The following is a 17,367-nucleotide window of genomic DNA, read 5'->3' on the forward strand; positions in this document are numbered from 1 at the left end:
TGTTCCAAGCTGTAGGGATTCTATGAACTGTCAGAAAAAAAATGGGATGGCATGGTGGCTCAGTGGTTAGCACTGCTGCCTCACAGCGCCAGGGACCTGTGTCTGTGTGGGTTTCCTCCGAGTGCTCCATTTTCCTCTCATAATCCAAAGATGTGCAGATTAGGTGAATTGCCCATAGTGTTAGGTGCATTAGTCAGGATAAATCTGGGTGGGTTACTCTGTGGAGGGTCAGTGTGGACTTGTTGGGCTGAAGGGCCTGTTTCCGTACTGTAGAGAATCTAATCTTCCACTTGCTCCAGAGGTTTATAATAACAGGTGGATGAAAAAGAAAGCAGTCATTGATGGAAAAGAAATACTCCAAGGAGCATTTCAATCCACAATTCTTGATTTACTATTACCCTATCTGAACATATTGATAAGGAAACAGTCCTTCCACTGCAAAACATGCTACGGGCACAGAAAAGAACAAATGCTGGAGATCACAGCTGATCAGACACCTTCCGTGGAGAGAAAGTCCAGATAACTCTTTTTCAGAGCTAAAGTGACATATGGAGGGCGAAGCATTTACGCTGTAGCTGAGTTGGGGGGGGGTGATTGTTGGAGGAAGGGAGTCAGGATGCAAAGTGCTTCTGGAGAAAATATGTTGCTATTTCACATTAAGTGACTGCAATGTGAGAATGGCAGAACAATGGTTGTCTAACTGCCAGACTTTAAAGAGAATATAGTCCTGTTGGAATGGGGGGAGGGAAGATGTGATTCACTGGAGCAATGAAGCATGCCAAGGACAGACAAGTTGGCATGCGAGCAGGACACTGTGTTGAAAAGACCAGCTACGGGAAGGTCAGGGTCATACTTGTGCACAGACCAGAGGTGTTCTGCAAAGCAGTCACCCAGACTGCATTTGGTTTCTCCAATGTAGAGTAGGCCACATTGGGTGCAGTGAATGCAATACCCAAGATTGGAGGAGGTACAGGTGAAATGCTGCTTCACCTGGAAAGACTTGGATGGTGAGCAGGGAGGAGGTGAAGGGGCTAGTGTTGCACCTTCTGCGGTTACATGGGAAGGTGTCCTGGGAAGAGAAAGTGGTGTTAGTGGTCATGGAATGGACTAGGGTATCCCAGAGGGAACAGTCCTGCGAAATGCAGATCAGACATGATTATGTTTTGGCTCAAAAGGCCATATTTCCTGCTTCTGATAGCTGTGACCCTATGTTTCAAGCTTACATGAAACAACATCAAAGCCATTCATGTACTTATGACCCTATCTAACATGAAAGCATTGGCATTGTTCTTCAGCACTAATAGTTAGGCTAGGGGCTCGGGGCAAATGTGCTAAAGGATTGTAAGGACCAGAGGGGATTCTTGACACAATACGTAAACAGTCCAATCAGGAAAGGGGTTATACTGGACCTAGTTTTGGGAAATGAGCCCAGCCAGATGAGTGAAATTTCAGTAGGGGAGCATTTCAGGAGTAGTGACCATAATACCATGAGTTTTAAGATACTCATGGATAGGGATAACAGCAGTCATCGGGTGAAGGTGTTAAATTGGGGGAAGGCAAACTACAACAAAATTAGGCAGGAACTGGAGAATTTTCATTGGAGGCAGCATTTTGAGGGCAAATCTACATTGGACATACAGTATTGGAGCATTTCAAACAGGAGTTGACAAGAGTACAGGCATGGCACATTCCTGTGAGAGTGAAGGATACCTTTGGCAAGTTACGTGAACCTTGGATGACCAGGCATGTTATGACCTTGGTCAGAAAGAAAAGGGAAGCATATGTAAGGTCTGGGAGGATGGGAACTGATGAAACCCTTGAAGTATATATGGAAAGTAGGAAACAAATTAAGCAGGGAATTAGAAGGGCTAAAAGGGGTCATGAAAAGTCATTAGCAAACAAGATTAAGGAGAATCCCAAGGCTTTTTATATGTATATAAAAGCAAGAGGATTGCCAGGGAAAGAATTGTTCCACTCAAGGACAAAGCAGGGAATCTATGCGTGGAGTCAGAAGAAGTAGGTAAGGCCCTAAACGACTACTTTGTGTTTGTATTCACCAAAATAAACAAATTGGTGGAGGATGATCTCAAGGAAGGGAGTGTCGAGTTTCTCAGCCAAGTTGCTACTAAAAAGGAAGAGGTATTATGCACCTTAAAAAGTATTAATGTAGATAAATCCCAAGGGCCTAATGGGATCTATCCTAGAATATTGAGGAAGGCAAGAGAACAAATTGCTAGAGCATTGACAGACATCTTTGTATCCTCTTTGGCCACACGTGAGGTCCCAGAGGATTGGAGAATAGACAATATTCTCCCATTGTTTAAGAAGAGTAATAAGGATAATCCTGCAGATTACAATCCTGTGAGTATCTTGTCAGTGGTAGGGAAATTATTGGAAAAGATCCTCAGGGACAAGATCAATATGCATTTAGAAGCAAATGGACTTATTAGCAATAGACAGCCTGGTTTTGTATGGGGAAGGTTGTGCCTCACTAACTTGATTAAGTTTTTTGAGGCGGTGACGAAGGTAATTGATGAGGGAAAAGTGATTGAAGTTGTCTGCACGGACTTCAGTAAGCCCTTTGACAAGGTCCCTCATGGCAGATTGGTACAAAAGGTGAAGTCATGTGGTATCAGGTATGAGCTGGCAAGATGAATACAAAACTGCTTAATCATAGGATACAGAGGGTAGCAGTAGAAGGATATCTTTTGGAATGGAGGGCTGTGACTAGTGGTGTTCCACAAGGACCAATGCTGGGACCTCTGCTGCTCGTAATCTACATAAACAAATTGGAGGAAAACATAGTTTGTCTAACTAGTAAGTTTGCAAATGATCAAAGATTGATGGAGTTGCGGATGGTGAGGAGGATTGTCAGAAGATACAGCAGGATATAGACGTGATGGAGTCATGGGCAGAAAAATGGCAGATGGAGGTTAATCCGGACAAATGTGAGGTGAAGCATTTTGGAAGGTCAACTACAGGTGGAAATTATACAATGAATGGCAGAACCCTCAGGAGTATTGATATGCAGAGGGATCTGGATGTGCAGTCCCACAGATCACTGAAGGTGGCAGTGCAGTTAAATAAAATAGTAAAAAGGCTTATTGCATGCTTGCCTTCATTGGAAAGGGCTCTGGCCATAAGGGTACACAAGTTATGCTGCAGCTTTATAAAACTTTAGTTAGGCCTCACTTGGAATATTGCATACAGCTCTGGTCACCAGAAGGATGTGGATGCTTTGGAGAAGGTATGGAAAAGGTTTACCAGGATGTTGCCCAGGGGACTTTAGCTAGGAAGAAAGGTTGGCTAGTCTGGGTTCATTTTCATTGGAATGCAAGAGATTGAGGGGCGTCCTGATCGAAGTACACAAGATTGTGAATGGCATGGATAAAATGGAAATTGAGGCTTTTTCCCAGGGTGGATGGGTCAATTATTAGAGGACATAGATTCAAGGTGTAAAGGGGGAGGTTGAAAAGAGATATATGAGGCATGTTTGTCACACAAAGATGATGAATACCTGGTGGAACGTGCTGCCAGAAGAGATGGTGGAACCAGCATTCAAGAAGCACCTGGATGAAAACAAATAGAAAGAGAATAAAGGGGTGCGGATCCTGGAAGTGAAGACAGTTTTAGTATGGAAGGGTAAAATGTGTGGCACAGGCTTGGAGAGCTGAAGGGCCTGTTCTTATGTTTTGTTTTTTGTTACTGTATAAAGATGCACAACAGGAATGGGAAAAATGCGCAGCAAAAATGTACAGCAAACAGCATTTGACACAGTTAAGGCAAGGCATCTCTGATAACTCTGAGCATTTCAAACCACAACTCAGAAATGTATTTTACAACAGATATGCCAAGAAATGTCATGCTCTCATGGTACATTGAAGAAAGTGAATGATCATTATTAGAAACTGAATCCAAATACTTTATAGAACAGTGAGAAATATTAACCTGAATCTACGTTTGTGAACATTAACAATATGGTAGAAAGTTTATTCTCTGCATCGACATTCAAATGTTGACTACTTTGTGAGCCATGTCAAGATTTGCTCATTAATCTCTAAATGTCTATACACAGCCAAATCATCTTCATGAGGTATGGTGAGATTTGGTGCAGCACCAGATGAGAATTCTGGTGAGGTCCAAGTGAAAGCATCTTGCTACATCTTTTATGCATTTGCCGTGTGGCAAGGTATGTTTCTTGCTAGTCAGCAGGGACTTACCAAATAAAGGGGACTATTGCTTGTTAAATGCCCTATTAATGGCCCGATTCACCTCATTAATGTTCAGCTTCTTATCTTACCAAACACACCAAAGAAGCCAGACATTGAGAATACTCAACATTGAAATCAGAGCAGATACCTGGAAATTTCAGTTTACTGCTTGCTTTGAAGGACCTCCATGTTGGACAGTAGGCACCAACATCTCAGATCATGTTCCATGGGCACTGGCCATATTCATCGCATTTTTATGGACATTGGCATCTGATATGTGCCAGCCTCTAAGAACCTTATTGCACATCGTGGATTCACTTATAGTATACTTCTGCACTTCAAAGCTGCATCTATGGCTTCACCAGCAAATATTATGTAAAGCTGCTAAAACAACACTTTATGCTCAGGGTCATGAACCCAGCTCATAGACTGGACTAGGCTCATAGTTTTCACAAACTGTGAGCCTATATTGATGTCATAGTATCTTGCTTTGCAGTGCTTTTTCTTGCCTTTTTGCGCTTTGTCCCCTCAGCCAGAGATATCAGGCTTAAATACTTCTGTCTTGCTTTGCTGTGAGGCCCAGACACATAGTCTGGAAGCTTGTCATAGTTGTCATGAGGCTTTAATCAAGTCAATGTAAACAGGTTCATTCATGGAGTCTAGCTCATTAAGTCAAGGGCAGCCTTTGATACAAGTACAGCGGACTGGACACAGTCGCTAAGCCAGCCAGACTCAGGATGCTCACCACATAATGGGTGAAGACCCAAACGTCAGGAAGACCACCATTTATCTTGATGCTTTTGCTTTACTGGGGGCGGTTTCCCTTTAGGACAGAGAAAGGGGGAAGGAAAGGAGATGAAAGTAAGTGGCACAGCTTTTAATATTGACAGCTGTGTAGGTTACATGAGCAAGTGAGTAGGCAGTGCAGAGTTAGTGGTGTTGGGAGTTGGGGTAGGTGATAGTGAATGAGGAATGATGTTGCAGGCAATTGTAGAAGTGGTGGAGCATAAGCCTTGGTGGGAGGTCGATATAATGGTAGAAATAGGGGAAATGTGGCAAGTGGGAGAGAAGATGGTGACACGCTGACGGAGTGGCTTACATTGCTACATATTTCTCCAGATGGCTGAGACTGCATAGGCACGGGTAGCCTTGAACCAGGTTGGGACAATCTGGTGTCGTGGCTTCTGCTCCTGGTTATCAGAAAGAAGACATGACTTATCTGCACCACCCCACCAGTAGGACTTTTGTTCCCTAACTGCAGAGCAGGGTGCCTCTTCCTCCTTGTCTGCCATGTCTATGACATGGGCTGACAATGCTTGTCCAGGTACACAATGGCTTTTGAAGATGGTGCAAGTGTGAGGCATGGCATTTTTTTGGTGGATATCTGATGAGTTGTTGCGTGAGTGTTGCGTGGTAAGACAGGGCTACAATCAGAACTGAGGGATGCCATAGGAGCAGGGTAACTAGATAATGTGATGATTTTGGTAAGATACAGTGAGAAATCTCACTAGGCCTCTCAGTGAGAATCCATTCAAAAACGTAGATGCTGCTCAAACATAAGATTCAGCCTTATGTGATCAGGGCAATTTCGTAAATGATCATAATTCTTGTTACATGAGTGGACTGGTAACGAACTATGCACAGCAGAGAAGAGGCTAGTAACATAAAACTGAGTAGTTGCATGAAATAGAGGAAGAACTGGTTCTACACTACACAATACACAATGAACTCACGTTGTTTTTGATAATAACTACACTGCACGTGAAACTTGAATGGTTATTGCAAAAACAACATTTATTATATCATGCCTAGGAAGGAGCATAAAGGTGGATAAATCCCCAGGGTCTTTTGCCCGAAACATTGATCTTCCTGCTCCTCGGATGCTGCATGACTTGCTGTGCTTTTCCAGTACTACTCTAATCTTGACTCTGATCAGATGTACCCTAGAACTCTGTGGGAAGCTAGGGAAGTGATTGCTGGGCCCTTTGCTGAGATATATATATATCATCAATAGTCATAGGTGAGGTGCTGGAAGTCTGGAGATTGGCTAACATGGTGCCACTATTTAGGAAAGATGGTAAGGAAAAGCCAGGGAACTACAGATTGGTGTGCCTGACAGTGGTGGTGGGCAAGTTGTTGGAGAGAATCCTGAGGGACAGGATTTGCATGTATTTGGAAAGGCAAGGACTGATTAAGGATAATAAATATGGCTTTGTATATGGGAAATCATGCCTCACTAACTTGATTGAGGTTTTTGAATACGTAACAAAGAGGGTTGATGAGGGCAGAGCAGTGAACGCGATCTATATCGACTGCAGTAATGCACTTGACAAGGTTCCTCATGGTAGACTGGTTAGCAAGGTTAGATCTCATGGAATACAGGGAGAACTAGCCATTTGGATGCAGAACTGGCTCGAAGGTTGAAGACAGAGAGTAGTGGTGGAGGGTTGCCTTTCAGTCTGGAGGCCTGTGACCAGTGGTGTGTTGCATGGCTTGGTGCTGGGTCCACTGCTTTTCGTCATTTATATAAATGATTGGATGTGAACGTAAGAGGTATCGTTAACAAGTTTGTAGATGACACCAAAATTGGAGGTATAGTGTACAGCGAAGAAGGTTACCTCAGAGTACAACAGGATGAGCCAATGGGCTGAGGAGTGGCAATTGGAATTTAATTTAGATTAATGCAAGGTGCTGCATTCTGTAAAGGCAAATCAGGGCAGGATTATACACTTAATGGTAAGGTCCTGAGGAGTGTTGCTGAAGAAAGAGACCTTGGAGTGTAGGTTCATAGTTCTTTGAAAGTGGAGTCGCAGGTAGGTAGGATAGAAGAAGATGTTTGGTACGCTTTCCTTCTTTATTCAGAGCATTGGTTATTGGTTTTATATATATATCATTTTGCGGCTAGATAGAACATTGGTTAGGCCACTTTTGGAATATTGTGTGCAGTTCTGTTTTCCCTCCTATCAGAAGGATATTGTGAAATTTGAAAGGGTTCAGAAAAGATTTACAAGGCTGTTGCCAGGGTTAGAGGATTTGAGCTATAGGGAGAGGCGGAATAACCTGTGGCTGTTTTCCCTGGAGTGTCGGAGGCTGAGGGGTGACCTTATAGAGGTTTATAAAATCATGAGGGGAATGGATAGGGTAAATAGACAAGGTATTTTCCCTGGGTTGGGACAGTCCAGAACTAGAGGGCATACGTTTAGGCTGAGAGGGGAAAAATTTAAAAGGGAACAAAGGGACAACTTTTTTCACCCACAGGGTGATGTGTATATGGAATGAGCTGCCAGAGGAAGTGGTAGAGGCTGGTACAATTACAGTATTTAAAAAGGATCTGGATGAGTAGATGAATAGAAAGGTTTTAAATGGATATGGGCCAAGCACTGGCAAATGTTACTAGATTATGTTAGGATATTTGGTCGGCAGGGACAAATTGGACTAAAGGGTTGGTTTCTGTGCTGTACATCTCTATGACTCTATGACATCTGGGTATCATTCGATAAAACTACAATCCTATGAAAGAGTCTGGTGGTCAACAACAGAGCACCATCATCAAAGACCTTTACATCTCAAAGACTATTTCTATTTTTAGAGAAAACAAACAAGCTGAACTCCAAAGGACACCTTGATGAATTGTACACATTTGTTGTTGAGGTGATTTAATTTGAAATAAGTATTTTAGTGTTATCAGATAGAAATGTAATATTCAATTGTTTGGTGTTTGATTTGTGTGTCCAGTAATGTTCTTTATATATAATTAGTTAAATCATGATGTGGACATTAAACTGAGGCAAGCTGTTAAAAGCATGAGAGCAGATACTTTAAAGCTTTGAATAAAGTTCTGCTCAGACAGTAAACCTGAAGTGTATCATCATATCTCTGAAGCAAAGAACACAACAAAAAGGACAAGGAGGAATCCTAAGCAGGTAAAATAAAAATAGAGGAGAACATGCACATACAAGGTGTGCCACCAACTCACTGCATGTGCTTCTGCCAAATTGCCATATCTCAAAGCCTAAGGTGGGTTGTCCTCAGTAAAATTTATGGAGAATGTTGTCAGTCAGAATTAGCAGTTATCGGGGCCTTTGCTGTGCTCGGAAAGTTGTGAAATCAATTGTGGGGATTAGCACATTCTGGGATTTGGAGGAATAATAAAGGGGCAACGCAACATGAAAGAGTGGGAAGTGATAGTGCTTTGAAGGACATGGATTACTGCGTAGGTGGGGGGGGGGTTCATTGATGGTCACAACTAGTCTGGCTTCAATGGGGAGTCAATGCTACAGTGTGATTGGCATGGCTAAGCTGGAAACCTGGGGCTTAGGGTTAATGTTGATAGATGAAGATGTTTGGAGTTGACAAGGATTGTGAGGAAGAAAGGAACATGGGATTTTGAGGAGGATGGGGATGACAATGGTAATGAATGGACACAGTAGACAGCAAGAAACTTTTTCTCTTGGTGGACCAATCAATGGTTAGGGACATAGATTTAAGTACGGTGGCAGCAGGTTTATATGGATGTGAGGAAATATCCTTTCACTCAGAATGGTGGGAATCTGGAAGTCACTGCCTGTAAGGATGGTAGACACAGAAACTCTCATAACATTTAAGAAGTATTTAGATATACTGTACACTTTTGATGCCAAGTCATACAAGGCCCTGGGTCAATTGCTGGAAAATGGCATGAGAATAGTTAGGTAGTTGTTTTTTGACTGGGGGTGTATACTCAATGTGTTGAAGAGACTTTTTCTGTGCTTTTTTTGATTGTATGAATCTAACCCCCTGCCTGAGGCCGAGTACAGATTCAGTGCAACCCATTCTTTGACCAGCGCTACCGTGGAGTAATGACAGGTCTCCTGAAGGTGAGGTTCCATTGCTTGGCAAGGTCTGGGGAGGGAGCCAGTGAGGCTTGCAGTACACTCTGCACAGAGTGTGGTTCACAGACCTGTAATGCTCTGCTCAACACAACTGAAGCAGCCAGATTAGGAATGTGATGATTGCTGAAGAACTGACAGAGCAGCAACAAGGAGGAAGAGAAGGACCTTGAGTAGCACAATAGAACAGTGCAGCATTAGGTACAACAAGCCAGACATGACTTAATTAACACCCAGTTCCAAGAGATATGAGCTGAAAGTTGTGATCATTTGTCAACTATAAATTTATTGTTGATTGAAAGATAAGTGATCCCTCATTAGTCCCAGAAGCAAATGCAGTATTTTTTCTTTGCTATTTTTCTTCTTCACTTTTGCTGATCTTCAACAAAAGTTAAAATTTTCAGCCTCTCAAGTATGTAATGACCCAGGTTCCCACACCTTTGCCCTTGAACCCTACCCCTCCAACCGCAACAAGGATAGAACGCCTCTGGTCCTCACCTTCCACCCCATTAATCGCCAAATACAGGGCATTATCCTCCACCATTTCCACCAACTACAATCAGACTCCACCAAAGATATATTTCCCTTTCCACCCCTATCTGTGTTCCGCTGAGACTATTTCCTCCATGACTCCTCATTAGGTTAACCCCCACCAACCCATCCTCCATACCTTACACCTTCCCCTGCCGCCGCAGGAGGTGTAAAACCTGCACCAACACCTCCCACCTCACCTGCATCCAAGGTCCCAAAGGATCTTTTCACGTCCAGCAGAGACTTTCCTGCAAATCTACCCACCTTATCCATAGCTCTCAATTTGGTCTCCTCTACATCGGGGAGCCAGGATGTCAATTCACGGAGTGTTTAAGGGAACATCTCTGGGACACATGCACCAAACAACCCTACCGCACTGCGGCCAATCACTTCAATTCCCCCTCCCACTCCCCTAAGGACATGCAAGTCCTGGGCCTCCTCCACTGCCAAATCGAAGTCACCCCACCAACTGGAAGAAGAATGCCTTATCTTCCATCTTGGGACCATTCAATCACACAGCATCAACACTGCCTTCACCAGTTTCCAAATCTCCCCTCCCCCAACCTCATCCCAAATCCAACCGTCCAACTCAACACCACCCTCTTGACCTGTCCATCTTCCTTCCCACCTATCCGCTCCACCCTCCCCACCAACCTATCACCTTTACCTCATACCCGCATCCACCTATTGCCTTCTCAGATACTTTTCCCCCAGCCCCACCTCACCCACCTATTTATCTCTCAGCCTTCTTCCCCCTACACATTCCTGATGAAGGGTTTATGGCCGAAACATTGACTCTCTGTCCCTCGGATGCTGCCTGACCTGCTGTGCTTTTCCAGCGCCACACTTATCAACTCATTCTGCCAAGCATGATGTGCATTTCTTTTATGTTTTCTTGATTTATAAATGTGAACAATAAATTGGAAATGGCTGTGACTACACCTGGTGTAGTTAGAGTTAGTGTTTGTTTTCTGTCCCAACATTTGAGCTTTACTTCTGATGGATAAGGGACCCTACAAGGGCCAATAGCTTGACTGCAACCACTGCACAACTATGAAGCATGCAAATACCAGTCTAAAGAAATCTCAACCATGTCAATTATCATTGCATATTGAAGTCTTTTCTGAGAAGCACAGTAGTCACAGGTGATCTTAAAAGTAGCACTCTCAGGCCACAAAGTGCAAAGCTAATGCAAGGTTTCAGGGGCATGGATCTGGTTTCCTAACACCTTGAACTGAAGTATAATGCAACATGCAACAACTGGATGCTTTTCCTTGGGTGGTGTCGGGCTGGGATTCATGCAGCAATTCCAAACTCTTACAATATCTTTGAGACATGACTCCTGATGTATTTTTCAGAATAAGGTCCCATGTCAAAGTACCATGTAGAAGCACTCCTTGCTAGAGTGCTCTATGTCCCACCGTTTGTTGGAGTATGATAAACCATCATTTGTGACTAATTTGAATTGCTAATTGCTCACATTACTGAAGACATGTACTAAAGACTAAATAGGGTTGTTACAATCATGACTGATGGATCCAGCAGGGGTTATCAGTTGCTACTGCAAGCTCAGGACTAGCAGCAACCTTCAGGAGATGCTGAATAGCCTTCACATTAAAGAGGTCTTAGCTGAAGGGTACCTCAGGATGCTAAGGAGATATAGAAGGTCAGAATGTAACATCTTCAATGCCATTTTCTCCAGATGACAGAGACACTGTCCTATGACACTGTCACAGGACTAAGCCAGGTTTTGTGGTGGGACCGATCATCTGAGGGAGTGGGTGGCCATCTTTCATTTATTCATTCACAGAATGAGAACTTCACTGGCTAGACCAGCATTTATTTCTCATCCCTAATTGCCCAGAGGGTATTTACAAATCAATCACTTTGCTCTGCATCTGGAGTCACATCCAGGCCAGACCAGGTAAGGATCCTAAAGGACATTAGTGAATCAGATGAATTTTTCCAACAATCAACGATGATTTCACGGTCATCATTAGACTTATTTTCTTGAATTCAACTTCCATCACCTAACATTAGATTAGATTAGATTAGATTACAGTGTGGAAACAGGCCCTTCGGCCCAACAAGTCCACACCGACCTGCCGAAGCGAAACCCACCCATACCCCTACATTTACCCCTTACCTAACACTACGGGCAATTTAGTATGGCCAATTCACCTGACCTGCACATCTTTGGACTGTGGGAGGAAACCGGAGCACCCGGAGGAAACCCACGCAGACACGGGGAGAATGTGCAAACTCCACACAGTCAGTCGCCTGAGTCGGGAAATGAACCCGGGTCTCTGGCGCTGCGAGGCAGCAGTGCTAACCACTGGGCCACCGTGCCGCCCACGAGCCACCGTGCCGCCCACGAGCCACCGTGCCGCCCACATGTTGGGATTTGAACCTGCGACTTCAGAACATTACCTGGGTTGTGAGATTAACAGTCTAGCAATAATACCACAAGCCATTGCCTTCTCATATCTCGAAGACCATCAAGGTGACACCTGAATTGACACTGATTTATATACAAATTACTTCTACCAAGAATCCACTGGATACATGCATGGACCTCTCAATCACCCACCCACAAATGTAACTAGGCTATTACTGATGCCATTTGTGCCAGATCAACGTCGCATTTCATTTCCCTGAGATCAGTGCTGCTCTTGGGTAATGTCAACATGGGAGTTGGCTTCTCCCATGTGCATGGCATGATAGATTGTACACCCATTTCTCTTAGAGCCCTATAACACAAAGCAGCTGAGTTCATAAACAAAAAGGATTCCATTCCACCAATTCATAAGTCATCTATGTTCATCGATATCACATAGAAGATGCCCTGGTGTTTATATCCTTGACAGTTCTTGGTGTTCCTACTGTGTTTGAAGAGTCAGGTGCCTTAGAAGGATAGTTACTGGTGGTCAAACACTACCCTCTGTAATCACAACTGATGATTCCATTACAACCCCTTGAGTGAGTCTGAGCATAGACACAATGCAGTTCACTCTTTGACCCAGAGCTATGGTGGTGTATACAACAAGCCTCCTGAAAATGAAGTTCTGATGCTTGCATCAGTCTGTGTAGCCTCAGAGTGTACACCAGATAGGGCATGCTGCATTATCCTTGGATGCTGTGCTCTGAAACAAAATGTCCGGCAAAAAGTGGTTGTAATGGATACTGATGAGCTGGGAGAGTGGGGGAGGTCTACTGAGGAAAATGAGGACATTGAGTAGGAGGAACACCACCTTCAGCATGATAAAGTGCAGCAATGTCAGACACAAGCCAGACAGAGTTTAATTGACACCTTGCTCAAAAAGATGTAAGTTGGGTGCAATGATCATTCAGATACTGCAAAAATTTTGTGCTCAAAAGACAAGCAGTTTGTTTCTATTCCAAAAGCTAAATGCAGCTTCCTTGTTTATTTTCTGTTAGTTATTGCTATGATTAAATATAAGGTTAAAAGCTTTCCTACATGTGATCAGCCCACATTGAACAATATGAAGATACTAGGCGAAAGTGGGCATTGTGGAAAGAGGGGCAGTCACTTGGCCACATCTCATCTTACTATCACTCTAATGTCAGAAAGTCACAAGACACCAGGTTATAGTCCAACAGGTTTATTTGAAATTGCAAGCTTTTGGAGAATTGTCCCTTTATCAGGTGGAGTGAAGAGAAGCACTCAGGCACAGACCTTATAATCAGAGAGATCAAACATCACACAAATGATGTGAATGGAGTGATGACCAGCTGAATAATAGGTCCCTGCAGGTGATTGAGAGTGTCAGACTGTGTGAGTAGAGTGTCAACAACTGAATAGCAGGTGAAGGGATGACCTATAATCTGATTAATTAAGGTAGAGAGATAATTACAAAATTCTTCACTCCACCTGATGAAGGAGCAGTGCTCCAAAAGCTTGTGATTTCAAATAGACCTGTTAGACAATAACCTGGTGCCATGTTACTTCTGACCTTGCCACCCAAGTCAATCATCTGCACCTCCACATCATGGCTACCTCTTGAAGATGTGTTTTGGTGATTAAACAGTGATAGATGGTGGAATCTGAATAGAATTAGAATCTGAAATGTGTCCCCAAAGGATACAGTCAAATCAACCTGTTCAGAGATGTTATTCTGCACCTCCGGAACAGGCAGGACTTGAACCCAGGCTTCCCAGTCCAGGGGTAGAGACATTACCACTGCACCACAAGAGGAACCCCACTGGGTCTAATTTATTTATGTTTACAGGGGTGGGGAAACTAGAACTGTGCTACTGACTTGGAAACATATTGCCTTACCTTCATTGTCATTGGGTCAAATCCTGGAATTCCCTCCTAAGGGCATTGTGGTCTACCTACAGCACATGGACTGCAGCAGTTCAGAAATACAACCCACCACCTTCCCAAGAACATCTAGGAATAGGAAATAAATGCAGTGATGCTCATGTTCCACAGATGAATGAAAAAATGGATATTAAGGTGGAAAATGTAACTGCTAGCAATAGTTTGTGGGTGGTTAAAGTACAAGTTGTCATAGAACTGACAGAAGAGGTTATGCAGACCTCTAAAATGTCTGCCAGTAAGCAAAATTGCTTTTCCTCTGACTGGAAAAGAACTCAGGCAAAAATCCCCGTCCGACTGAACCAGCTACCAAATTGAAGATCACAAAAGTTGATAACAATGTGATATAATTGACAAAGATGTAAAAGAAACTGAGAAAGTCCACCTCATTTCTCCTTTGTAGTTTGGTCTTTGATCCACAGACTTGGTATGTTTTTGCTTATACTTTCCACCCACAATACTTCTGCTTGAACTGGTTGTCTCATCTGCCTTGCTCATCCAATGAGTGAACAAATGTGTGCTTAGATTTATAGGTACATAAAGAGGACATCTTTTTATTTTCTTTATTTTTGGACTGTTGACCAGAACTAAAAAGGAAGATACTGCTTTAACCAAGGAGATAGCAGCAATGTTTTTGCACAGTTTTAAAAACCATATTTACTGGTTGTGAGTTGCACACACGTTACGTTTTTCCTGGAACGGAAGTAGAAACCATGGAGCCGATAAGGTCTGAACGAAAGGAAACCTGATTGACAGTGATGTTCTGATTGGATTTTGAACAAGTGACCATAGCTTCTATGAAACCAAGTAAAGCAAAGAATCACCTAGCCTACAAACGGAAAACATGAAAAAAAACTCTCTTGTGTGAAGGTATAAGAAAATCTCCAGGAACAGTTAATTATCTTCAACTCACCTTTCTCTGCCAATCTCTTGTAGAAGGAGGAATAAAATGACTTTAACACCAGTGAAAGGATGAATTCTCAACCAGTGAATGAGTGTATCAGTGTGCAAAAGACCATGTGTAAACGACAAAGAATTAGAAAGGAAGTGAAAGTAAGAGAAAGAAAGCAACTTGGTGTCTTCTGGTGCCATTGAACTATGTTTCCCTGATTGTTTTTTACTTTTTCCACCTTAATATCCATAGACCCACAATGCCTTTAGGGAGGGAATTCCAGGAATTTTGACCCAGTGACAATGAAGGAAAGGCAATATGTTTCCAAATCAGGATAGTGAGTGGCTTGCAGGGGGGCTTGCAGGTGGTGGTGTTTCCAAGTATCTATGACAATAGACAATAGACAATAGGTGCAGGAGTAGGCCATTCTGCCCTTTGAGCCTGCACCGCCATTCAATATAATCATGGCTGATCATTCCTAATCAGTATCCTGTTCCTGCCTTATCTCCATAACCCTTGATTCCACTATCTTTGAGAGCTCCATCCAACTCTTTCTTAAATGAATCCAGAGAGTGGGCCTCCACTGCCCTCTGGGGCAGAGCATTCCACACAGCCACCACTCTCTGGGTAAAGANNNNTCCGTCAATAGCCAGAATGTCTTTCCTCAGATTTGGAGACCAGAACTGCACACAGTACTCCAGGTGTGGTCTCACCAGGGCCCTGTACAGCTGCAGAAGCACCTCTTTGCTTCTATACTCAATTCCTCTTGTTATGAAGGCCAGCATGCTATTAGCCTTCTTCACTACCTGCTGTACCTGAATGCTTGCCTTCAATGACTGGTGTACAAGAACACCCAGATCTCTCTGTACTGCCCCTTTACATAATTTGAATCCATTGAGGTAGTAGTCTGCCTTCCTGTTCTTGCTACCAAAATGGATAACCATATCTACTCCTCTTGTCCTTCTAGATTGAAGTAATCATGAGTTTGGAAGGTGCAATCTAAAGATCTTTGGTGAATTTCTGCAATGCATCTTGCAGATAGTACACACTGCTGCTACTGAACATCAGTGATGCTTGTGAATGCTTGAGGATGTGGTGCCAATCGAGTGGGCTGCTTTGTCCTGAATAGTATCAAGCTTCTCAAGTGTAGAGCTGCATCCATTCAATCAAGTGTAGGGTATTTCTTGTGTCTTATAGTGGTGGACAGGACTTGGGAAGTCAGGGGGTGAGCTACTTGTCACAGTATTCTAGCTTTTGACCTGCTCTTATATTCATATGGCACCAAGTCTAGTTGCGTTTCTGGTCAGCCGTAACCCCAGGATGTTGATAATGAGGAATTTAGTTATGGTAATACCATTGAATGTCAAGGGTTGATAATGAGATTGTCTCTTACTGGACATTGAGAGAAAGTGAGGACTGCAAATGCTGAAGATCAGAGTCAAAGAGGGCAGTGCTGGAAAAGCACAGCCAGTCAGGCAGCATCCGAGGAGCAGGAGAGTTGATATTTCAGGCATAAGCCCTTCATCAAGTCGACTCTCCTGTTCCTCGGATGCTGCCTGACCAGCTGTGCATTTCCAGCACCACACTCTTTGACTCTTACTGGACATAGCCCAGCATTTGCGTTGCATGAATGTTACATGCCACTTGTCAGCCCAGGCCTGAATATTGCTATTGATCTTGTTACATTTGAAAATGGACTGCTTCAGTAACTGAGGAATCACAAATAGTGCTGAACATTGTGCAATCATCAGCGAACATCCCTACTCATTGAACGTTGTGGTGGGAAGGTCATTGTTGAAGCAGCTGAAGATGGTTTGACCTTGGACACTACCCTGAGGAACTCCTGCAGAGATATCCTGAAGCTGAGATGACTGACAAACAACAACTAATCACCTTCCTATGTGCCAGCTATGACTCCAACCAGCAGAGAGTTTTGCTCTAATTCCCATTGACAAAGGGTTTGCGAGGGCTCATTGGTACCACACCTGGTTGAATGCAGCCTTGATTTCAAGGGCAGTCATTCTCACCTCTGGAATTCAGCTCTTATGTCTGTGTTTAAACTAAAGCTGTAATGAGGTCAAGAGCTGAGTTGCTGTAGTGGAGCTCAACTGAGTGTCAGCGAACTTGTACAAGATGAGGAGACAATAGCCTAGTGGTATTATCGCTGTTGACCCAAGGACGTAGGCAATATTCTGGGGACCTGCTTTCGAATCTTATCATAGTACATGGTGGAATTTGAATTCAATAAATACCTGAAATTAATGAGGGGCTTTTATGTCTTGACTGTGAATACTTGCCAATTGCTCTGGGTGGCACGGTGGCTCAGTGGTTAGCACAGCTGCCTCACAGCACCAGGGTCCCAGGTTCAATCCCAGCCTTGGAGTATGGAGTTTGCACATTCTCCCCGTGTCTGCGTGGGTTTCCTCCGGGTGCTCTGGTTTCAGTTCAAGGATGTGCAGGTCAGGTGAATTGGCCATGTTAAATTGCCCATAGTGTTACGTTCATTAGTCAGAAGGAGTGGTG

Source organism: Chiloscyllium plagiosum, chromosome 9 (assembly GCF_004010195.1).
Source record: "Chiloscyllium plagiosum isolate BGI_BamShark_2017 chromosome 9, ASM401019v2, whole genome shotgun sequence".
In the NCBI taxonomy this organism is placed as follows: Eukaryota; Metazoa; Chordata; class Chondrichthyes; order Orectolobiformes; family Hemiscylliidae; genus Chiloscyllium; species Chiloscyllium plagiosum.